This window comes from Tachypleus tridentatus, chromosome 12 (genome assembly GCF_004210375.1).
Source record: "Tachypleus tridentatus isolate NWPU-2018 chromosome 12, ASM421037v1, whole genome shotgun sequence".
NCBI lineage: Eukaryota > Metazoa > Arthropoda > Merostomata > Xiphosura > Limulidae > Tachypleus > Tachypleus tridentatus.
In genome coordinates, this window is record NC_134836.1 from 36,679,042 (window position 1) to 36,705,615 (window position 26,574).

Sequence of the window (26,574 nt, forward strand, 5' to 3'; positions counted from 1 at the left end):
CCTTGGTGGATTTTAACCTGCTAATTTTAAGAAAATTTAATTCGCTAACGAAATTTCTAGTAAGGAAGCAATAGGGCACAAAACAACATTGTTTTTTTATTTTAATTGTCATTTATTTGTTATAACAATATTCTACCTCTTGTATGCCTCCAGAAGAAGGACGGTGAATTATTCGAAAGTGTTGAAATATGGGTCTCGTTTGAAAATCATCTTCTTTCAGTTAATGTTTTCTTTGATTTAAGCGCAATACTGTACTATGTGTTACCTTCACTATGAACATTATTGGGATCAAACCCCAAATTTTAACGTTGTAAGCCCACTCCCGCCTTACTGCTGAGCCACAGTGGCAGTGTACTTCAATTAAAAAAAGAAAATAAACGTGGGTACATATTTCTAGGTATCTACAACCAACAAGTCCGGTAAATTTGTGCAAATGCATTCACTCTCGTGTGTTTATTTCTTTCGAATTTCTCGCAAAGCTACACGAGGGCTATCTGCGCTAGCCATTTCTAATTAAGCAGTGTAAGAATAGAGGGAAGGCAGCTATTTATCACCTCTCACTACCAATTCTTATACTACTCTTCTATCAAGGATAATGAGATTGATCGTTACTTATAACGCCCCCACGGCTGAAAGGACAAACATGTTTCGTGTGAGAGGAATTCGAACCCGCGACACTCAGATTAAGAGTCGACCGCTCTAACAATCTGGCTGTGCTGGGCAACACCCATGCGTAAAGGGTGTGTTTTGGAGATAAACGTCGTATCTTCATACACGTTTCAGAAAATATATATTGATATATATATATATATATATATATATTTAATTTCATCCATGGAATAAAAATATCACGAACTTCTGCTTATTTCTATAATATTAGTCTCTACTCACATGAGAGTGAGGTAATAGCGCCATATTGGAACATCACTCATTGGCTACAAACCAAACAAATCTGAACTGAGATTGACTTTATTGTTATTCAACTGAAGTATTTATAATACCAACATAATGTTGCCTGTTACACACTTTTATGTTTTCAGTGTTTTCTCGATGCGATGCACCTAACAATTTTTAAGTAACAAAAACTGTATTTTTTTTTCGTTTGTGCACTTTATAGAAATCCAGTTTTGTTTGTTTCTTTTATTGAATTTCGCGCAAAGCCACGCGAGGGCTATCTGCGTTTAGCCGTCTCTAATTCTGAATTAACAGACTAGAGGTAGTCAACAGCATTTACTTTTGAACTTCTCTTTATCAGCGAATCGTGGGGTTGACCGTCGTATTAAAACGTCCCCAGGGCTGAAAGAGTAACCATGTTTAGTGACGGGATTAGATACCACGACTCGTAGATTGATTTTACCATCGGGCCAATTACATCTCATAAAGTTTTAAAACTGTATTCTCTGTTTTTCTATGATATTCTGAAGTTTCCTATGTAAAAATAACAGAATCAAACTACGAGCATGAGAACAGTTGAATATACTTAATATGGATCCCGATGTTATGTGAACAAATATTAATAATAGGACACAAGCAATAAATAGAAATACATGCAGGTTACTTAAGAAGTTATGTAACATCTTTTACTTCACTGAATTCTACTACACATAATAAGTTATGTATCAATCAGTTCAGTAGAATGTATGAAGTATCATTCTAACAAAATATATGATCGTTTAAAATTCACTGGACTATATAGAATGATCAATTAGTTCAGTATCATGAAACTATCATAATACCACACTACACATGGATGGCACAGTAAGAAACGAAGCCACTTTATAATGTGTGATAAGAAGGAAGCACGTAACAATTCCAATCCCAAACATAAAAACGTGTTTTGACTGATATAAATTGGTTGATTTGACAATGAAATATTAAGTTGCAACAAAAGTAAATCTACAGGAAAATATGCAATGAACATTTTATATCAATATAATTAAAGTAAGAAGATTTAGTCAATATAACTCATGAGAGTCACGTAATTCTTTACTTTAAAATACACGTTATAGAAAAGCGTCTTTCGTTCAAAATGAAAAGTTTGTAATTCTTAGTTGGAGACATTGTCTTAAACCTACAATATGATACTGTACTAGAATTGAGACTACCGCTACTAACAGCTTTTTGGGACGTTATCACTTTGCTTGTAGAAATAAAAACTGTGTATATGTAAAGGTATCTAACTTGTAATCATTTCCTGATAATAAAAAATACCATTGGTAGCTTACACACGAATAACTAAAATTGCTAAACAGTTATGAAAGCCCATAAATAACTTAAAACTTATTTGTTTTAACCTCTGTAAGTCTTAACATACCGTAATTTAAACTCATACAGGTCGTCCAGAAAAGCGCGAGGTAACTCCGCCATTTTGTATCATTGGTCATCCATTACCCACAGAAACTGTTGGGTTAAAATTATTTAATTTTTCTATATTTTTGAATACCGCAATTTCTTAAATTAGCTGTGAGGAAGACTAAATACATATGAAATTAATAATCCAGTAATATTAGCATATGACGAATAATAAAAATTGTAAGTCATCTAGTTATTTACAAACACTTTTTTTTTATGTTATCAACATATTTAGCTGCGATAGTTTTTAGGTTCCGACTTGTTCATACTGCGCAAAGATAAATCTGCTGAACTGATTTTATCAAAGGTCAAATTACAAATTCCTACTTTCACGTATACAGCACACAAAAATGTCACTTCTACGCTTAGCACTCAGGAAGTAATGGAATGAATGTTTCGAGGACCATAACACTTACGTCATCATTAGTCTAGACATAATTGATCACGAAGAGACTTCCGCTTTATCAGAAGATTGTAGATAATGCTGAAGTGGGTATCTGCAAACAGTCCCAGACTGTCTGCTCAGACGTTACACATGATCAGGGAGAAAAGCAGACTGTTTTACAGATCCAACAACTACTTCGACTACGTTTTTCCTTGAAATCATTTTTAACCACGAACAGCGACCCCTACGAAAACAGTAACGATAACTCAAAAAAACTGTATCACGCGGTCAACATCTAGCTCGTCTGTACTACAGTACCACGTAAATGTTTGCTCCACCTCAACCCCTTCTTTGGTAGTGTCTGACAGGACATAACTGAAGAAAGACGCATACTGAATGTAACTTATAGAAATAACTTATAACATTTATTATTAAAAAATTAAATTAATAGTTCTTAGTTGCCTAAGTAGGCTTTGGCGCCAGCCTCAACGTATAGCTTTATTCACCATTAACAGACGCGAAAATACCTCTACAGTTGCTCATCGGAATCAAGGTCAATGCCAACTCAAGTAACACGCGCACAGATGGCGCTAAAATATAAGGAGAACGCTGTTAGAAAAGCTTCTACAGCGCTTGCGCAAAATATATGTCGTTGATTTCACCAACCAGAAACGCTAACTCCTACTTTGAATAGTCATATATCAACAGGAGAGCCTAACAGTGCATTTAATTGCATAGTTGGCGGGAAAAGTACAACTTCTAGTAACTAATAAAAATATCAGTCTTATATGTGCGATTTGTTAATATTGAATATAACATTCTTTTTAAACATTTCATGTCAATTTTATATCAAGAAGCATCTATGCAAGTTCAAAAGCTGTCATAAAATCATTATCAATTTTTTTTTTGTATATACTTCACTTACGTTTGTTTCGAGTACAAGATAAAAAATCTACAATGCTTAGTGGGTTGCATTTTACTTCTTATTATAGAGATGGTGTTTTTCAACTTGTCTTGCAAAGTAACTAACTCTCTCAATATAAAACATTCCAAATTTAGCAAAGATAAAATATTTAGAAACGCTTCTTTCACTAATTATCTCTTTCGAGTACACAACTGAAAATAGTTCGTCAACACAAAGAAAGCAAAATTACTTCGGCATTAGATAGTTTCAACCTGAACTTTATCGCACGTGACACATGATATAGAAGCTCAATGTTGTGGTTTTTCTATCCCTACTTTACAAGTGTTAACCAAAGTGAGATCATCCAGTCAGTAGTACCCGCCGCCTACATGGCTGCTCTTAATTGACTGTAAAGGTTATAAACGCCCGACAACTAAAAATGTACGGTGCAATCAGTGGAATATGGTCACTGTAATGGGACATTTCACACACACACAGAGACCAGTACACTGAACGTCTGTTCAAAATATGATAAAACAAGCTACTTAGGGACCTTCATGTAAATTACCATTTATAATGTAAGGTAAATGTTAAAGCATTTTCAATTTTTGGACATTAATTTGCAAACAATTTTTGAGGGTGTTGCCAAGAGGTTAACATGTTCGTATTACGAACTTGAGTGATTAACTCTTACTAAAGACGGCCTACACAACCTTTCACAGCACACACTAACAACTGTATTTCAAGTGTATAGTTCAAAAGAGGACCAAAGAAGATGCAATCCTCCCTTCCCATCAAACAAACAGTTGTGGTTAAAAACTTAACATTCATAACTGTCTAAAACAAAATAACTGATGCTGCTGACAAACACAGGTTATGTACAACTTTAGGTAACCTTGCAACCTGAATCTGTTTTAAAAGGTTTCGTGACCTCATAGAAGAACCTCCCACCCAAACCTACCAAACATTGTGGATCTACTCCTTCACAAAGTTTGTTCAAAATAATTTAGTAATGATAGATACCATAAAAGAATTGTATAGTACTCTCATACGGAATTTGTAGAACGTAAAATAAAACACAAAAAAGACCAGTTTCACTAGATTTTTATATTAATTGCATTGCGTTGATCATTTTCGGCTCTCAAAAAATACGACATTGTGCCCGTACGTTCGTCGTTCTCAACGGAAACAAACCATTTTTAGCAGAACAATGAGAAATAATATTATTCATAAGCCTACAAAGTTTCATTAAACTCCAATAATTTTTGACTGGGTTATAGAGCAAAAATAGTCTTAGAAACCATTCCCCATGTTAACAAATAGGATTTTTTTTTTTAATTTTAGTAATTTTGCTGTGACTCTGACCCTCCAAAACCTAATCACTTCTATGTTGGGTCATGAATCAAGTGTATATCAAATTTCGTCCAAGTCCACTTAGCCATTTTCGAGAAACCTTGCACATAAGGTTGACAAAAACAACAACAATAACAAATGTTTGTTAGCCTGCACAATGTGCTATCTGGGCTGTGCCCATATAAGGAATTGAACTCCAAATTTTTACCTTTATAAGTCCTTAAGCTTTCTATTGAGCCACCAGGGACCAGGTTAATAATAACGACTGGTGATTGTACACGTAACAGTTTTTGCAAAAACGTATATCTTTGAAGTGTTACTTAAAAATAATTTAGTATAGCTATATGTACATCTGTAATGTCAGTTTTAACATATGTTTCTCAATAACCCTTAACTTTCGTACCTCTTCCTTCTGTTTTTCTTTTCGACCTCTGCTCAAAAATAACATTGCAGAAAAAAATTTAAAACTCAAGAAAGGCCTGTTATAAAGTGTTTACAAAAACGATCCAAAAGTATCTCTTGCCAAATTTTCATCTACTTCAAAACTGAACTGGGATTTATTTTAACGTTTGTATTAAGCTTATTTAATATTTGAATGAACAAGTTTTTTTTTTTAAAGAAATCTGTTAGAACATGAAAATTATTGTTTTCAATTGTTCAATATTGTAGAATATTACTACTGGTCTTTCAACAGTATTTGGTTTGGCTTGTTTTGAATTTCGCGCAAAGCTAGCCGTCCATGATTTAGCAGTGTAAGACGAGAGAGAAGGCAGCTTGTCATCACCACCCACCACCAACTCTTGGGCTAATCTTTTTACCAACGAATAATGGGATTGACCGCAAGTTATAACGCTCCCACGGCTGAAATGGCGAGCATATTTTGGTGTGGCGGTAACTCGAACCCGCGATCCTCAGATTAATATCAGTAATTCCTGAAAAGTCAGTTAATGCCTAACTTAAAAATTAAAATTAAGTCCTCGAAGTTGCTCGAATTGTTCAGTTCATTTATGAATAAACTGACAAGTTGTCTTATGACCGTGTCATCCATTTATTACTATGGTTCACGAAAAGCAATCAAACAAAAATTCCTCTCATAAAATTAAATATAAAGGTATAAGGATTCAATTGTCAGAAGTATTGCTGAAGTCCTCTAAATAATTCCTATAGTTCACAGGATGAAAAAAATAGTAAAACATTTTTCAAGCAAAGAGAGACATGTTTCGTAAAACAGGAAACAGTAACTAAATGTATGGATATATACACTTATATAAAGAGACAGAAGACAAGAGAAGTTTGAAGTAACTATACCAATTCGAAGAAAATGTGGTGAGTGCGAATTTAGTATTATCAACATACCTAAGCCTACGGATTTACAACGATAAAAAAATCAGGGGGTCGATTCCCCTCATTGCGCTCAGCAGATAGCCCGATGTCGCTTTGCTATGAGAAAACACACACCAACATACCTGTGTAACATGGAAACAAAAAGGAGTGTTCATGAGTTATCCAAATTGTAACAATACACTTTTTATTTTGTATAAAGAATGTGTAGTTAATGGAAACTTTAATCAACAATGACACAAAAAACACGTCCCAAGAAAGAACGGTATGGCCAGACAGATTGAAAAGGACTTGTTTGTTTTTTTAAGTTTTGTGCAAAGCTATTATATAAGGACTGTCTGAGCATAACTGTCCTTAATTTTAAACTGATAGATGAAAAAGAAATTAACCGGTCAGAAGTGTTCTTTACCGAATGTTGTGCTGAGCGTGTTATTGCGACAAGGGGACGCGAATCATGAACCTTGCGATTCACAGTTGTACACACTGACTACGTAACCGCGTTCGGTGCAAAGAAGAAACGGAATACCTCAAAAAGTGCCAAAGATATCTGAAAATGTATCTTTTCAAACAATTAAAAATTACACGCTCAAATTCACTTAAACTTCTGTTCATTTCTTTGATATTTGATGAAATGTAGTCTTTTTTTTTTTTTTTTTCCAGTTACAGGCCTTTCCTACTTTGTACAAATATAGAGTAAGGTATTTCTATTATTTTTGTTTTCTGTCTGGCTATGAAGCATATGTTAAAACCGTTTAGGGACCACATAACAAATAATATTTATTCATTACCTACAAAATATTTGTCGTTACACCACCTTTACATTTGACTTGTAGTTTAGTTTCACTTTGTGAGGTTATAAAGCATTCTTGCTCTGTAGTAGAATACAGTTGGAACGTAAATAAACATCATGTCATACGTAATGAAACGTTTATTCACTTCTACTATGTCCATACAGATTCGTGCTAGGCAACATCTGATATAAACGTTTCGAATGTACATATGAAGACAAATTAACATAAAGTGAACATTCATATAAAGGCGTGATATTAAAAAGTAGAACCAAATGATATAAAAGGGCGAACTTTCTAAAAATGAAATTTAAAAAAAGGTAAATTAAATAAAACAAAAATAGAAACTTTTGGTCCCCTTTATATATTTATATATATTCCTCTTCTTGCTTGTTACAGTTACAATCCACTTTTATATTACAATTTACAGGGTATATGTGCACTTTTATATTACAATTTTACAGGGTATGTGTGCACTTTTATATTACAATTTTACAGGGTATATGTGCACTTTTATATTACAATTTTACAGGGTATATGTGCACTTTTATATTACAATTTACAGGGTATATGTGCACTTTTATATTACAATTTTACATGGGTGATTTCTTTAAATTCACTTTTCTGTATTCGTAAAATATTTTGATTGGGCATCACTACTTTTTTATTTCAAGTTTAACATTAATTAAAATAAGTTTCACGCGAAGAAGGGTTTGAACCTCGGTTATAAGCACAGATGCAGTTTAGAACATTATACAGTTCTTTCATTACAGATTTTCCAGTAACATTCCCTAGGTTATTAACTTCTTTTACGCTGGTCCTCCTTTCATAACCATATAAGAAGAAAAATAGCAGTAATTTTGCCGGTTTCTGATCGTTTTCGTGAATTTAAAACATGTGAAACTTGTATGTTTAATGCAACCTAATAAAAACATAAGAACAGTGGGATTCAAACGTTTGAAGTGGCTGTGACAACACTCTGAATTTGGCAAAAAGTTTGGTTCTATATATAGTGTTTCGTTATTCTTCTAATTTGGATAGAGTCACTATAGTGGTGCTCGATAGAGTTAGCTACACATATATAAACGTTTGTTTGGTGTTTTATTTTAATTGAAAATATCTTATATCTATCATCTTATAAGATTGTTGAACGTCTAGAATTATATGTAATAAGGGTTCAGACATATACTCAACATGTTTCTCTTCCATATTATCAGCAAATTAATTAAGATTAATGCTATAGTAATGAACCATTTCGAATGATATTTGTTGAGTTTTTGAGACTATATTTTTAACAAATGCTAACCTTTCAAACAACTTTCATCAACTTCAAAGACCTACATGATTCACAATAAATGCATGGCCCAGCATGCCCAAGCGTGTTAAGGCGTTCGACTCGTAACCCGAGAATCGCGGATCCGAATCCCCGTCGCACCAAATGTGCTCGCCTTTTCAGCCGTGGGGGCGTTATAATGTGACGATCAATCCCAGTATTCGTTTGTAAAAGAGTAGCTCAAGAGTTGGCGGTGGGTGGTGATGACTAGCTGCCTTCCCTCTAGTCTTACACTGCTAAGTTAGGGACGGCTAGCGCAGATAGTCCTCAAGTAGCTTTGTGTGAAATTCCAAAACAAACAAACAACACATTAAATGCAACACAAAGTAAAATTATTACTTATTTCTCGAAAAGCAAATTTAGCACAAATAAAAAACAAAACAAATATAGATTTAATCAAAAATAAAAATAAATAAAACTTTATTGAAAATATAATTATTATAACTGGCAGTAATTAAAATTATAGAAGTACGAAAAGAAGATGAACAGTTGTTCTTAAGCACGCTCAAGACAATTATTTAATTCTTAATACTAACAATTTTGACTTCAAGCTTACATCAGATGATACAAAGAAGTAATAATTGTAATTCATTACCAATTTTTGACAGTATTCCATTCACTGAACTTGTTATCTATTGATTTCTGTTGTTGAGAGGGTTCTTTTAGATTATTCGGTAAAAAGAACAATACCTAGTCCAATATTTAATGCTAAAGAAATAATTATATTTATTCAACTATAAATTTACATGTTAACAATTGTTCCTGATAGGCTTACGTCGGCATCAAATACTAATATAACAATTTCACTTATTTCGTAGGCATTTTCTTCTATCCTTTGTACTTTGTTGAAACATAAGTTTTTTCAAGGCTTCTATGTCTTTGAGAATGTTCTCGTGTTTTTGAACTGTGGATCGCCTGGCCATACGACATATTAGTGTTGCATCTTCAACATCAATATTATGAAATATTTCATTCGTGAGCTCTAAATCATGATGTTCACCAGTAAAGATATGTTGGTGTTTGATGAACAAGTTATGTCATCTGTGTCTTTGGTCATCTCCGGTAATGAGATTGTTAATTCCCCTTATGTAAAGATTTGACATCAAACTTTATACAACTTTGTTTCTTATGTGAATACTCAGGGTGATATTTTATGTTCTGTCCGGATCTGACACGGATTTAACGATTTGTTGTGTTCATGTGATATTTTATGTTCTGTCCGGATCTGACACGGATTTAACGATTTGTTGTGTTCATGGCTCTGATGATGACACTCTATTCTTCTGATCCACGAGAGTTCTTCCAACCACATAATCCCTTAGCATAGGTTTGACTCTTTGGTTCTACCACGTTCTAGATACTAAATCAGAAATATTTCGTTATATTACCTAGCATAAGTAATTAACCTTTAAAGTGCACTAATAACTGTCGATCTTATTGTCACTAGAAGTTCAGGTTCAGGTGTTGTAAATATCATGGAATACACAGAGGGATCTTTGTCAAAAACTATAAAGCTGTTTGAAGCAAGTCTAGCTCCACCATTTGTGTTTCTTAATGAAGTGTATTCCCTCTTTTTGGATGTCAATTAACTTCACACAAAGTTGTGCAGAAAAGCTTCCCATAGTAATGACGAATTCAAACTTTCCTCTCCTGAAACTTAATGACCACTTACTGTTTGCATCATATATCCCATCTCCATGTTCCCATGGGCTGATTTATTTATATAACAAACTTCATGTTTCAGTTGGGAAGCATTTCAAATTGAACTTCGCCCCATAAATTCATTTAATTCGTGTTTTTAATGTTTAATTAGCTCTTTGTTGTTTCTATGACTTGTTTTTTGGTTTATTACCATTTATTGATTCACCACAGGTTCGGCTGTAATTTACAAGTTTTACACATAGCATCCCACCCTTTTTCTTAAACCTTTGGAACAATTTATATTTATTAAAGACTTTTGTCTCCATTTCCTGGCAATATGTCCTATTAAGTTGCAGTAGAAAATATACTGTGCTATAGTTTATTTCTTCATTTCTGAGTAGTCAGTTGTCAAATTATTCCCTGTCAGAAGTGTATGTTTTCACACAATTTGACCTGATTATCTAAAAAATACTGGTGTTTCTAGTTCTTAGTCTACAACGTTAATTGCTTCAAGACTGTTTAAGTCTAATTCGTATACTGTAGACCACTATGGCATCAATGAATTGGTCACATGTCAACGAATTTAACATCTCGCGTGAAGCATCTGTAATAGATATTTCCAAACGAGCCTTCCACATCTTCACTTCTGCTCCTAAAATCTGCTTTAGAAACTCCTTTCTGGTGTGCTGTTCCAAATCTATTTCATAAGGTAGCTATTGTTTGGTAGTTGTTACGATTTTCTGTAAGAAGGCTTCTTAATGATGTAAAAGTTGGTCATTTTCAATGCGTGATGAAGAAGGTGTTGTTCATTACTCCATCTTATATTTACCCAGACATTCTTTCAAAAGGCTCCTGATATGCCTCCCATAACACTTCCCAATAATTTTTGATAAAATAATATCGTTGAACTGGTATTTTTAATTAACTAACTCGGTGAAGTGGCGTGTTGCTCGAGCAGTACGACAGTAAGTGTAGACTGTATTAGTTCTCATATTTAATATACCATAGTTAATGATATCTGAGGTCAGCACTACTGAACAAATACGGACAAAGGTGTGCCTGGTTTGATCCTTGCATCATTCACTGATTCCGTTTACAGATGTTTTGTCATAACGTTCACATCTTGTGTTATTTATGTTATTGACGTCCTTTAGACCTTCAGTTTTGTGGTTATAATCGTCCAGTACATTTTCCATGGTTTCCTCAACTTGCCTTTGATCAAATTAATGTTTGTTCATAATTCTTTTGTACATACCATGTCTTTTAACTCTTCTCTCTTTCTTCGTGATTATCTTTCCACTGTTGCCTCCCCCCAGTGTCACGGCAGTATGTCTACAAACTTACACTGCTAGAAACCGGGTTTCGATACCCATGGTGGGCAGAACACGTTGTGTAGCTTTGTGCTTAATTCCTAATAATCAATCAAAACTTTCCACTGTTTCATGACTTCTAGTAAAATTTCTATCTCGCTTCGAGTACATCTATCATCTTAAAATTTAATTTTGGTTACATTTTATTTCTACCAAAATAATCCCACTACTGAAAACAATGTTCTCACAGTGTGAATTACTGGGTAGCTTCCTTTGAATTATTAGGTAAAACAGAAGAACACTAAGTTAGTTTTTAACGATAAATTTAGGCTTCAAATTATTAAAATTGAAACTCATGCTCTTCTTACTGGCAGCAATTAAAAACTTGATTTCAGTTTGTTCAGTAAGAATCGACGGTGAAAAAGTTGCTTTTTGTTTACATCTGTACGTACAAAGATTGTTTCTCAGCTGACCTATTTCGATTATTAATAAATCTTTTTTATATTTAAATTAACATGATTTAAAAATCATTCATTTTTCCTTATATCTAACTTATTACTCTGTTATAAAAAGTTGTAAGCATTATTTGTTACTTTATTCAAACTAAACAAAATGTAAGTCTCCGTATCAGAAATGTTCGCGCAAAGCAATGTAAACTGCTTGGTGTTCCCGTCTCTAATTTGGAGCTGGTAGGCTAGAGGGAAGATAACTAGTCTCCACCTTTTTCTTTTCGGCTATTTTAATCAAATAGGGGGATATGACCGTAACTCTTATTGTGGCCCAACGTTTCCAAAGTACAGAGCGCATGTTTAAAGAAAAACCATGAACTCTTAAATTTGCATATCGAGTAGGCTTTCCACTAGGCCCCTTCTGGCCAAATTTTGTAATAAAATTATTACATTAAATATGCACTGTAATTATACCATTTTACCAAGAAAATTTTAACAGCATTCCTTAAAATAAAACAGAACATATCACTATTGTGCATTGCATGAAAGGGTTCGTTTTTAATGTGTCAAAAGTCTGTTATCAGATAAACGTTTACTTTCTAACATCGTAAGTCTGATAAAGAGTTAAAAAAATAAGAAACACATGTGAAATCGGCTAAAAACTATAAGTCACTATTTACACACTTTACACAAATCAATGTGTTTACATTTCAAATTATCATAATATATGCAAGTGTCATATCGCTTTAACATTTAACTTAGAAAATATCAACGAATAAGATATAACTGTAACTTGTTAATAATATAGACGAGCTTAAATAAAATTCCGTGTATGCTGGAAGATACTGTTTAATGTTAAAAGATTTTTATTTTTTCCACGGTGGCCAGGAGAATATTTTAAATACATATATAATACGATCAGCTGCCAACATGCCATCATGTTCGGTGAATAAAACACACCGGTTCGATTAACAATAATCTATCCGTTACTCGTCAAAACTGTTTTATCGAATTACTTAAAAATATTGCTCGTAAACTGATGCAATAACTTCATGCCATATTGTAAATGAAACCATACAGAACTATGTAGTTTAACATATGATTAAATCGTAGGTGTGTTATAAGCACGACAGTCAGATTCTATTGCTCGGTGAGACAAGACAAATTTATGAGTTGGCGGTACGTACTTTGATTAGTTGTCTACTCTTAAATCTACTAATTCAAGATTAGCATGATCTTAATGAGAAGATTTAGGTGATCTGGATTAAAGATAATCAAGAAGGAATCCTCAGTAGCTGCTACACTTGAAATTCGATTAGGCAAGATTAGAGTAAATTAATGTGAGACCATTTTATCAGTTTTATTAGCTATATGTTTGTGCGCCAGCAATACCAAACGTGAGGCGTGCGTATAACCGATTCGACTTTACTACTCATCAGGATCTCCAGCCTTTTAGGCAAGATTAGAGTAAATTAATTTATAAGATCTTGGGCGTGGTCAAATACATCAACTGAAAGGGTTTGACCTCCTGAGTCCAAAACTATAATTATATCTCAAATCGGTCAAGAGATTACGGAGTTATAAGCTAAAAGTTTGCATTGAAAAATTCAGAGCTATTCTATAAGCCGCTATATCGGGCAAACAACAATAAAAGAATTTAAATTACGTGTCAACTGCTTTCTGTTCTTTCAAAATGAAATCTCACAAGCTCTCAAAATATTAAACTGAATATTAGGACCACATCCACAAAAGACACAGAATGCGGAAAGCCAGAAGCGGGTAACAACAACCAATCGTTGTTTCTGACAGACCCACGACTTAAAATAGCAGTCACCCACTCTCTATGTCAGAAATGACCAATACCGCGTTAAGTATCTAATAAGGACACGCCTTTTTGGTTAGAAAACTATCAAACCTGAAACTGGAGAGGTGATTATGTTACACATTGGAAAGTAGCCATCAAACATCCATGTAAAGATAAGATTTCTTTGGTATAAAGATATTTAACTAACAGTGTTATATTTGTCAAGAATAATTTTTGAACATATATAATAATTACTGTTTGCGTTACTAGATTTTAAATGGCACAATGCGAAATACTGCTTGTATACTTAAAGAAGAAATTTAAAAAAATAATGTTAATGAGTGATGGCTAATACCAATCCTTCAAAAAGAATGTGAAAAAGACAGTTGGGATTACATTTGTATCATCCCTACATAATAATACAGGCACACTGTGTAGTAGAATGTTAACACACAAAAATACAATAAATTAAATTCAGTTGTGATTAAATAGTTACATATATATATATATATATTGTTATATTAATAATTCCTGTGTTATTATATAAGAATGATGCAAATGCCATCCCTACCATCTTGTTTGTATCATTTTTGAAGGACTGATATCACCCATCACTACATTTTTTGAAAAGTTTTCCATTATTTGTTTGCTGGTTGTTATTTTCTTAATGCAGTGTTTCAATAGACATTGGAAGGTTTTATTTATAATTAAGTTCTAAATACAATGAGGTTCCAAATGTAACATTTATTGTTTATCTATTATTTGTAAATAGTTCATGTTTCACCCTATACTTTAGCTTTTCAAAGGAACACAAAATTTCTAACTTCAAGAGGTAATAGTGACATTGTTCAAAATATAATTAAATTTTTTTCTATTTACTACTAGTTAATAATACTTTAAAACTATGTCAACTCAGTGCATTTGGTTGGCATAATTGTTTTGGTTTTGAGATATCATGTAATAACAAAAGAAAAAGAAGAAACTCAACCTTTTTAATGTGATATTTACAGACATTACCAGAACACGTGACTCAGTCATTACACAGATATTGTTAAAAAAGAAAACTGTATGGTATTGTAAAGTTCTAATGACCTATTGAGGAGATATTTAAAATACCATTTCGATGACAGTCTCAGCTATTTGAACATTAGGCAATGTTACTGTCTGCCTGATAAAAGATTTCTTAAATGAATCATTATGAGCATACGTGTATTTGTGTGTGTATGTGTGTATATTAGTGTTTTCGCTATACTTATTTTTAGCTTATTGTGAACAGTTCAACTCCAAGCCTACAAGGTTTTAATTTATAGGGTTTATCAGAACTGAGTTGATAAATTATAAGTTACCACTTTGTGGTAATAATATACATCAGTTAGAAAAACTGATTAACGTTTACAAGAATTATCAAAATTTCGGTAATAATTCGCAGACTATATCAGAACTGTGATGGGAATTTAAATAAAAAATCAGAACCATGATAATAATTTACAAGGACTTTTAGATGCTATAGTGGATTTTGGAAAGCTATTTACAACATGTACTTAATACATATAAAAATAAATAATCCAGATGTTGTACCCTTAGTTGTTTATGGTTAAAAAACACAAAACAACACCAACGAATCGTCTGCCTATCATCTCTTGATGTACACATTCATGTATATGCGTTTGTGAAGACCAAGATATGGTTACCTATACATATATAATCACACTCTCTAAGTATACTGTGTAGTTACAACTCACAGACGTGAAACAATGCACACAACAGTTTTGTTTTGAATTTATTTACGATTGAGCTTACAGCTTGTTTGAAATTAAGCACAAAGCTACACACTTGCCTGCTGTGTACTGCCCACTACAGACATACAGCTCTGACACTACCGACTAAGAATATTCGCATTTACAGTTTTTACAATAAATCGTACTTGCTGTAAAAGCTGTAACTTACAAAAATGCACATAACAGTAAGTATCGAAACTTATGTCTTCATACAATAATATAGTTAAATCTTTTTATATGAAGTATTATTAATAGTAACATTTATTTATGATGTTTTCTTGTCGAACTTCTTCGAAGCTCTTTATCACGAGCAACAAGAAAAAGTACGAACTAAATATTATAAATAATTACTTTATATTCACATTTTGTACAAAATACATGCATGAGCACGTATGTATGAATATTCGCTAATTCAGTAAAACAATAAAACAAGCACGCATGCCCAGATATCCTAACAATGATGCCTAGATAATCAGTGTCAGGAAGATCGAAGATCACGGTATGGGCGATTCCGTGCATATATACCCCGCCTGCTTTAATAAGATGGAAATAGACTCAAGTTGCCTGCTGGTAACAAACCTGTCCAAGCGCTGCATTCCCGCGCAAGGGGGTGGTCAATAAACTCGGTAAGGCATAGATCATCAAAATATCTGTCGTCACCTGTTCGTTTCTCAGTTGAATTTCGCCAGAATTTTAGTCTGTGAGACCGTATGTGTAACGTATCCGACTTGGTAGGTCACGTTTGTGTTATCTTTTCAACACGCAGATTTAAATAACACAATGTTATATCATAAGCTTATGGTTTTTCATGGTGCTCACGGTTGCGCATGTTAAGTGTATTAATCTATATAAATCTGTTGAAGCAACACTATCGGAAACGCACGATCGCTTGGTTATTATCACCAGCAGAAATGCCGTCCTAGTCCTACGGCCGGATCATTGTGCTAGCAAATACTTGAGAATAAATTTAGAAAAAGTGAACATTAAATTTTTTTTTTTTTTTTCTGAGAAGTACTGCACAGAAAACGTGTTCGGACTGTGCTCTTTCGTCATACGTAATTCCTTGCATCAAAATTATTCAATGTACTCAGCTGAACATTTTCAAAAGTTTTACTGATATAAACTGTAATTCTTTTATGTATTAAAAGTGGTGTCATCTATTAAAAAAAAAATACAAGTTTTGAGGAACTTCAGTTTCTCAGTGTTATATAGGGTGTTCGGAAAGTCACTGTGCAGTTTTGTATGTTAATAAATATATAAGTGCACAGTGACTTTCCGAACACCCTATATTTAAAAATTAATCAAAAAAATGAAGTCGAACCTTCACTTACAGTCCTAGTCAAAGTCGCGTTCATTTTAGGATTGTTTGTTTTTTGAATTTCACACAAAGCTGCACGAGATATATCTGCGCTAGCCATCCCTCATTTATTAGTAAAACTAGTAGGAAGGCAGCTAGTCATCACCACCCACCACCAGCTTTTGGGCTACTCTTTTTACCAACGAATAGTGAGATTGACCGTTTCATTATAAGGTCCACACGGCAGGCAGAAAGGGCGAGCATGTTTGGTGTGACGCGGATTCGAACCTGTGACCCACAGATTGTGCCCTAACCACCCGGTATTTTGGTATGACAATTTACTTTTACTTTCAGTTAAACGTCTACATAAACATAAAGTACTCGGAGACTTTTGAACAAACTTGGTATTTATTAGAGCCATAATATGATAAAAAATATTTGTCACGAAAAAAAAACATCCACTGTATATTATTTTATTGTTTATTGTATGAGGGTTTCTATGGAACTTTGTAATTGTTTTCTAATTCTACTTTTTGCGTTCTTATCCTGCCAGTTTAATAGGGGGTTATTTTTGGATATAGTGTTTTCTATTTTGTTTAAAAACAGTTATATATACAATTTATGTTATCATTTGAAGCAAGAGGGAATAGCCAAGATATGACGTAGAAAATTATAAAACGATAGGATCAATCCACTTTATTCTTATGATAATATGTCTGAGTTACAATTATATATACTTTCATTAAATATTTTTAAAGATATTTAAGTCAAAATTAGTTTCGAGGAGCATTATCTAATTATATGTTAATTTTAAGGCATAACATATATATCCAACTTAGATTTTTTATATATATTCAAATAAGGTGTTCAGTTTTTAAGGGATTTCTCAAATTCTAAATAATTTATCAAGATGTCAAATTCTAGGTTCTTGTTGACAGTTTAGCTATCATATAAAAAAAACATTCTTCAGATATAAATTAAGCAGTATATGTTCTGTATTTATTAATAGTTCATTCGTATATAACACTTTATTAAACGAATTGTCTGTTATATAATGTCAACTGAATTGCTGGAAAGAATTAACGTTATTATTATAAAACCACTTATATATATATCACTTTTTTTTTCTGTAAAACAAACTTTGTATAAATAGTCTATATGCATACGTAACAAGTAATATGAGATAAGAGATAAAATATTAGAAATCTCATAATACACATATCGGTTTTCGTTGTATGCTAACTTTAATGATTGTTGTAAAGTCGTGTTTAATCGCCTATATACTTCTGATGTAATTTATAGAATTAATACAGTTTACTTTTACGTATATGTACACAGCATACTACTTAGTCCTCGTTCTACTTCTAGCTGAATACTTTTTTATTATGACCTGTTTCGTGACAAACTGTAGTCACTTATCAGGTAGAGTTTTAAGGGCAATAACAACAACTGAAATTTGGTTATAATTAAAATAAACACGCGTATTATTCATATATACAAATACATTGCTATTATTCTTCAAGGACCTTAAAAGGCCCACAATAAGGACTAAACTTTGTCCATTAAACATATGTATATCATAAATATGAGCCAGCTCTTACATATAGACATCTTGTGTCTCAAGATTAACCTGAAGATGACCTAAGAATGTCGAAAGGTTGTTCTGTACTTTATTTTAATTAAAGTTTTAATACCCATAATTGAGATACATTTTTACTTCAAGTGCGTTTTTCGTCGTCACGAATTATACACACTTACGTGCGGATGCAGGTTTGACATCTAAAACATATTTCCTCTTTATTCGTTTGTGCATAAATATATAAAACAAATAATTTACGTTACCTTTTCTCAGTAAGTTACGAATGTAAATCCCTTCTTCAAATTGGATTTCGATACCCGCAGTGGGCAGAAAACATATAGCCCATTGTGTAGCTCTGCGTTTAACAATAAAAACTAAAGTAACTTGTTACATTGAAAGAAGTACAGCTGCCACTGAATATAAACCAGTAGTTTAACACCAAGAAACGGGGAAAAATGTGAAGTTCCTCAAATAAGTTTCCAGACAAATATCAATTATGACAACCAGGATGACAGGAAGTTATATATGTCACGCAACCTGAAACATTCCTTTGTAGGGGGTAATGATTCATTACATACATAGGAACACGATTTTGGAAAATACACGGTTAAATAATGCTGTTGATTTCTCTATCTAATTCTATTATAAAAAATAACATGACAAATTGTTCCACTGAACTACAAGTTATCGAATTTATTCAGAAATGTATCAAAATAAGATAGACTACAATATATACTAACATGAATATTCTATTTGCTTCACATTAATCACGAATGCAAAAAAATTACGAAGCGTAAATTCCTGCAAGACGTATCATTTGTAATCTCAATTATATATATATTATGAAACAGATTCAATTAAAATAATGACGGGTGCACATAAAAATTCGTGACAATGTTTTGATTACTGGAAAAACTTGCATAAACTACACAAAAATTGTCTCCGCTTGTCATTACTAATTTTGCACTGATAGATTAGAGGGAAAGCAGACAGTCAGTGTCACCCGTCGCTAACTTTCGAATAATCGAATTTGACCGTCACTTTCATAACGCATTAATGAACCAAAAGTGTAGATCACAGTTTTTTCTTTCGGTAATTGGATGCGAACCAAAGAGCATTATATCGACATGGAGGGGGGGGGGTCTCTAACAGTTAGTAAACACCTGGCCAGGGGACAATCTTCTATAAGTTAAAAAATTGTGGTTTGTCGTTTTAAAAAAATCAATTCTATTTTTAGTTTAGTCTGTCTTGTTCAACGTTGAACTATTGGGTTCAAATGACTAAAAACGTATGCTAGCTAATTTTATTATAAGTAACAGTTCTATTTTCTTTTAATTTGGCGCAAAGCTGCAAGAGGGCTATCTGCGCTAGCCGTTCCTAATTTAGCACTGTAAAACTAGAGGAGAGTCAGCTAGTCGTCACCACTCACTGCCAACTCTTTTAGCAACGAATAGTGAGATTAATCGTCACATTATAACACCACTACGACTGAAAGGGCGAGCATTGTTGGTGTGACTGAGATTCGAACTTGCAACACTCGGATTACTAGTCGATTACTATAACCACCAAGCCGTAACAGTTCTCACCAATGAATTTACTTTAGAATGAGTCCTACAGCATCACTCCTGAATCTTCTTCTGAGGCCCAGCATGGCCAAGTGTGTTAAGGCGTTCGACTCCTAATCTGAGGGTCTCGGGTTCGAATTCTGGTCGCACCAAACATGCTCGCCCTTTCAGCCGTGGGGGCGTTATAATGTGACGGTCAATCCCACTATTCGTTGGTAAAAGAGTAGCCCAAGAGTTAGCGGTAGGTAGTGATGACTAGCTGCCTTCCCTCTAGTCTTACACTGCTAAATTAGGGACGGCTAGCGCAGATAGCCCTCGTGTAGCTTTGCGCGAAATTAAAAAAAAATCTTCTGTGCTTTTTTTATTATTTAAAAGGCTTTACTTTAATAGATTTTAATATTATAATTTATTAATATAATAAATTGGTTTACAGACAATTGAACAGGAAAATTCCTGACTTATCCAAGAATTCTGTTCAAAACAACATAACTTTTTATCCTACCATAGTCAGGGTCTTCTTGGTTTAGGTTTATAAACTATTTTAGAGGATCGTGATTTTAAAACTTCAAAATGATTTTGTTTCTAATAAGCATCAGAATATATCTAATTAACTAGTGTATTCACATATGTCTTCATTTCTGGTGTTGCTATATGTCTACACAGTTTCGTTATATTTATTAGAAGCACATACAAAAAACTCATTTACATGTAAATTACAATTATATGTAATTTATGTTTACAATTTGTATTTAGCCAATGACGCATGAATTTTGAGTATAAGATAAGCTGTTAAGAGTACACAGGAAATAAAACGAATGTTCATGTTTGAAAAATAAAATGCCGTTATACTGGCTGTGTAGACCTATCCTCAACTCTTTACTGTATAAACTAATATATTGAAGTCTAGTGTCTTGATAATATCATATATATATATATTTACGAATATTTGTATAAAAGAATATTTATCTCCCAAGTTAGAGAAACTGATGTTTTTAGACTAAAACGTGTTGTTGTTTTACAATGTTAGCTATCTAGGAACAGTGAGTTGGTAATTTACTAACACGTTGTTGTTTTGAATTAAGCACAAAGCTACACAATGGCCTATCTGTCCTCTGCCCAACACGGGTATCAAAACTCGGATTTTAGCGTTCGAAGTCCCCAGACATACCGCTGAGCCACTGGGAGGGGGGGGTACTAACACGCACCGGTAGTTGCTTTCATTGTTATGAAGTGAAATCATAGAACTTTAAGAAAGCAATATGATACGCAATTACACCAGACAATACGTCTCCCTGTTGCGTTCATGTGATATCTCTCAGCTACTAAGTAAAAAATGATGGCGATTGTATTAAACATTTCTTTTATTTTCTTATCTCTTAGTTATATCATATGTAAACATCAAATTACTTGTGAAACTACACATAAATTTCAGACAAAACGTCAATAAAAACTGTACGTCTTGGTTTATTTTGCTTTACCTATATATATATATTCATAAATTTCAAATAAACCAAGGTAAACCACGATTATTCAGTAAAAATATACATTTTCAAACTCATAAGAATTATACATTAAGTACTGAACAAATATAGTATTAAGATTGTTTTTGTCAGAAAACTAATAAATTTTTTATGAGTACTCGGAAAAAACATTTTTAAAGTATTTTTATTATCTGTTTGCTATTGGATTGAGGAATAATTCGTGAGCGTTTTTTCAAGTTAAAAATATATTCATAAATGAAACGCTTTCGCAAAATATTTCATGTCATTTGGTAGATAATTTTTTGCTCTAATAGATGGTGTGTTTGATTTTCATATGTCTTTAATTTTTGCTTTCATTTTCAGCTCATTAAATGGAATGCCAAGTGGACAAAATCGAGCATTTTCGACACCATCTGCTTTTCGCATTTAATTTCTTGCAATTTCGTTTAAAACAATGCATACTATATACCTAGGTATTACATGAAATAAAGTATCATAATAAATGTTTTGGGTGTAATGTGTTCATGCATTGAAGTATTGTTTAGTCTTGCATGTAATGCTTAAATGAAATTATTTAAAAACGCTCACGAATTATTCCTCAACCTAATAGATTACTGCTTATGTTTATACAGTTATTAACATCAGCGATGCATGACTATATATATAACTCAAAACTGTTATTTGCTACCAAATATTTCTTGGAATTTATCATATTTAGAGACTTTAAAGATTCCTTCAATGCATATATTTCGGTATGAAAACATACGGTACATAAGAAGTAGACGGTTTTATGTAGACATAACCATGTAAAATATTCCTTAAATTAGATGTACGGATAATTAACATGAAATACTTAAAGGTTTACTAATACAATCAGTGAAGAAAGTGTTTGCTACAATGAGTAAAAAATAATTATAAAAGTGTGATGTATAGTTTGTTAGTACTTTGAGCTAACTGTTTATATTGAAGATTTTCAATGACTTAGAGTCTTAGATCCGTTAAAGTGTACGAAAGAAAGATTCGTATTAAAGGAAAAATAAATTACATATATATGACTGAATTCTTTACATACATATTGTATTACAACAGTTCCACACTGATATAGTACACATAAATTATTAAAGACCACTTTAAACCACAGATTGAGAAGTAGGATGCACATAAAATACTGTAGACTTTTCATGTGTAAGTGAATTTAATGTTAAGTTAAACCATAGTTAAATTTTATTTCAAAATAAAATACTTTCATTTCATATCCTTTACAAATAGTTTGCAGATGTACAAGACCGATGGTTGGTGTAACAGCCAATTTAGTTATTTTTTTACAGTTTGATTTATATTATTATCGCTCTTGTTTCTTTTTCTAAATAAACAAATTATAAATAATACTTTCGTATAAAAATCAGTCGTTACTTAAATTTAACGTTAAATCTTTGAAGATTGGTTTGGGCCCAGCATGGCCAGGTGGTTAAAACACTCGACTCCTAATCTAAGAGTCGTGGGTTCGAATCCCGGTTACATCAAATATGCTCGCCCTTACAGCCGTGGGGGCGGTATAGTGTGACGGCCAATCCTACTATTCGTTGGTAAAAGACTAGCCTAAGAATTGGGGGGAGTGGGTGGTGATGACTAGGTGCTTTCTCTCTAGTCTTACACTATAAAATTAGGTACGGCTAGCGCAAATAGCCCTCATGTAGCTTTGCGCGAAATTAAAAACAAAACAACCAACAAACAAGATTGGTATTAATTTTCTATCACGCTTAGGGTGAAACTAAAGTTCAATATGGTATCTGTAAGGACTATAATTAATTATATGTATATATTCTTGTCATATGTTCTTATTTATAAAGGCTTGAATACATTTACCCACTAGTTGTGTTGTCCCCTTCCCAATATCTTTGGTACAAATTGTGAAATTTCGTTTTACAAATGGATGCAGAACCTTAATTTTGAATTTACTTTGTTTTATGATTTTATTTCTTGTCACTGAAACAAGAAATTCAAGTAGCTGTAAGTGTGAAAAATAAGACTAAATATATTTAAACAGACTGATTCTCATTTCATGCTCTTTAGACAAAGTGAAAAATAATCGTTATAAACAAATAATTATGATTTTAACACTTTTTTATCTAAATATAGTTCGTTCCTTCCCTTTGTTTAAGAAGGTGTAGTGCATATTGGATTGGTTTAGACATTTTGTCAATAAAGTCAGAAACAAATAATCTTTATCCTCCAAATAATAATAAAAGCTTTATTTTAGTCAACGTATTACCCTTTTGGCTTCGTGATGGTTAATAATACAAGAATGGTTGTGTATTGCCCTATCAGTTGGGCACACTGCGCTGTCAACAATATTGTTTGTTTGTTTAGAATTTCGCGCAAAGCTACTCGAGGGCTATCTGCGCTAGCCGTCCCTAATTTAGTAGAGTAAGACTAGAGAGAAGGCAGCTAGTCATCACCACCCACCGCCAACTCCTGGGCTACTCTTTTACCAACGAATAGGGGAATTAACCGTAACATTTTAACACCACCACGCGACCCTCGGATTACGAGTCTTAACACGCTTGGCCATGTCGGGCCCATCAACAATATTTTCGGCCGTAATCATGATTTTTTTTCCTAAAAATGCATATAAAAAACTTAATAATTATCATGAGTGCAATAACGTAGCCGTTATTTATAGAAAAAATATTTATGTAGGTAGGTATCATTATTAGCCTTATTATTTACTTAATACCTGAGTGAATGAGACATGGTTAGATTGGTACTATTAGGCATGATGAAACCCCAAGGGCGAAACGTTGACTGGAATAGTTAATGTTGTTATTATCATTCGAAAAGTAAATATTTTTTCTTCATTTTCCTCGAACTTTAGTGCCGAAATATCGTAAATGTACTTATTTTCATGCTCAGTGAAGCTTAAAATTTTTATACGCCACCTGAATCAGTGAGTAAATTTTTCGAGTTACATATAAGTTAGTTGGCTGATGTAGTGTTTTATGGCACAAAGCAGCTAGGCTATTTGCGCCAAATAAGCTAGAACGCAATGAAATGAACGCCATATCTAAAGCATAGAAATCAAGAATGGGCGGTAAGCCTAATGACTAAAGATGTCTATAAGAGAGAAGGACATCAGAACGAAATTATATATTCTCTTTATGTGTTATCTAGCTGTTTTCGAGTCCCAGTTTCAGTTACACGGTCAACAATTTCTTCAACCAACCACGGAACATTAAACACAAATTTGTTTTTTTATTAAGGACAAAGTTACACGATGGACAATCTGTACTTTGTCCACCAACATGTTCGAAACCCAGTTTTTAGCGTTATAAGCTTCCAGACTTGCCACTGAGCCACTAACTGTTTAATATACTAACCAATAAATTTTGAGCAACAGTTTGCACACTTATCACACTAAACAAAGCTCCGATTATACTGTTTTCAACTTAAGGGAAAAAAACTCCAACAAAAACAACAATTAACATTCTCCTGATGTAACAGTGATTTAATGATTTATATTATCAAAATATTAAAAGTGGTTTCATTCATTTATTTAAAAAAGAACAGTCGTGAGCAGGCTTCGCTTCCTAACTCTTTATTTCATAATTTCTTAAAGTGTGAGGTGTCCCCTCTAGAGGGCGCGAGCGATTAGGGTACAGTCAATAATGCAAAATAAAATGTTTTAACACATTTTTCATTAACGAAAATAAAAATTAATTACTACATCATATATAGCATTTTAATGTGTATATGTATATAGCATATCATCATGTAATTCACAGTTTCATTCATTTCTAAAACAGGAGGGAATGAGCAAAAAACTATTTGTTTAATGGGGCGTGAATGACAGAAGTTTGGGAAGCTTTATTGGAAGATTCTGTACATCTCGAACCTGAAGAAGGCTCACTACCGAAACTTACAACAACTTGTGTTGTATGGTGGAAGTGAACTACGTATGTTACAAACCATTTTGGATACGTACTTTCAAACACATAAATATTTCCTTATAGTTAAGTTTACATTAAATTGTTCTAAATAATAAACTATTTCAATATTGAGTGAAAAAAAAAAATCCATAAAACACAAAATGTTCCGAACTGGGTTAACTGCTGGCTGCATCACTAAGAGTAGAAACTTTGGTTTGTTTGTTTCTCACACGTGGTATACCAAAACTAGTAAGTAATTAGGCTACATACATTCATAAAAATTAGAAGCACGTTTGAATATGCTAACGTATTGTGGTTCCATTTAATACCATACAAGACAGTAGTTACATAACCATACGTAGCAGAACCAGTTACAATTAACATGATCCTCACAGTTTTAGGCCAGTACAAAACGATTTAAGTAATAATTACATACATATATTTGTATGGAACGTCAAGTTACTTGTATTATTTGGGATCCTTATACCAACACACAAACTTGTAAACCTTAAAATCACGCAGCTTTTCACTGTTATTTTATAGCATTAACTATAATCATATAGTAGGTTGAAACAGGATTTAATAAAAAAATATTTTTAGAAATAGATAAAAACCATATCTTCAGCATACTTTTACCATAAATTTTGTAATGTGGCATTTGAAGTTGGTGCTTTTTTGATAGTATAAACTGACTAATCTGTTCAAGCCTAGTTTCTTGAACTAAAGCAAACTAAATGGATGTGCAAAATATGGATCAGCCAGTCGAGTTTCGACGTATGAGTTATGCATTTGTGTTATTACCTCAAACTTGAGTTCGAGGACGCACTTAAAGTCCGTACACATGCCGAGATCCATCCTAAAAGCTGACAAGGTCGAGCAGCCCCCCAAGATTGAAGTCAGTCACATAGGTTTAGATATCAAAAACAGGGTTAAAACATAAAAGGGACTCTTCTATGTGCTAGTTTATTTTTTTTTACAATAAACGTCATACTTAGAAGCACACTTTTGTCGAATAATTGTATAGTCCGAGTTTTCTCTGATTTTGTATCTACACCTGGTATAAAGTTTGATGCATGGTCAAAGGTACAAGTCTTTTTAAGGGTAAGTTTGTTGCCCAGAAATGTACCAAAACCTTTAAGCTTTACTAGTGACAATCATACAGGAAAATTTCTTACTGTGGAATCCCAAAGTATTTTCTGAATCTCTCGATGTCCTTTCGAGATATTTTTCGCTAAACTACATTGAAATAACTATCATGTTTGTAACGAGGTATATTTTGCTACATGGG

The 26,574-nt window shown here is 33.0% G+C and overlaps 2 long non-coding RNA genes across 10 annotated transcripts in view; one reads left to right on the forward strand and one right to left on the reverse strand.

The window, feature by feature from the left end:
- The window catches only part of LOC143235855 (uncharacterized), a 31,985-nt gene extending 10,129 nt beyond the window's left edge, over positions 1-21,856 (forward strand). Inside the window, exon 3 of the long non-coding RNA XR_013019400.1 lies at positions 21,724-21,856. This is a non-coding gene — a long non-coding RNA (uncharacterized LOC143235855). The remainder of the gene's footprint in view (positions 1-21,723) is intronic.
- Positions 1-26,574, reverse strand: part of LOC143235851 (uncharacterized) — a 152,459-nt gene that overhangs the window by 41,204 nt on the left and 84,681 nt on the right. The gene's annotated exons all lie outside the window — the stretch shown is intronic.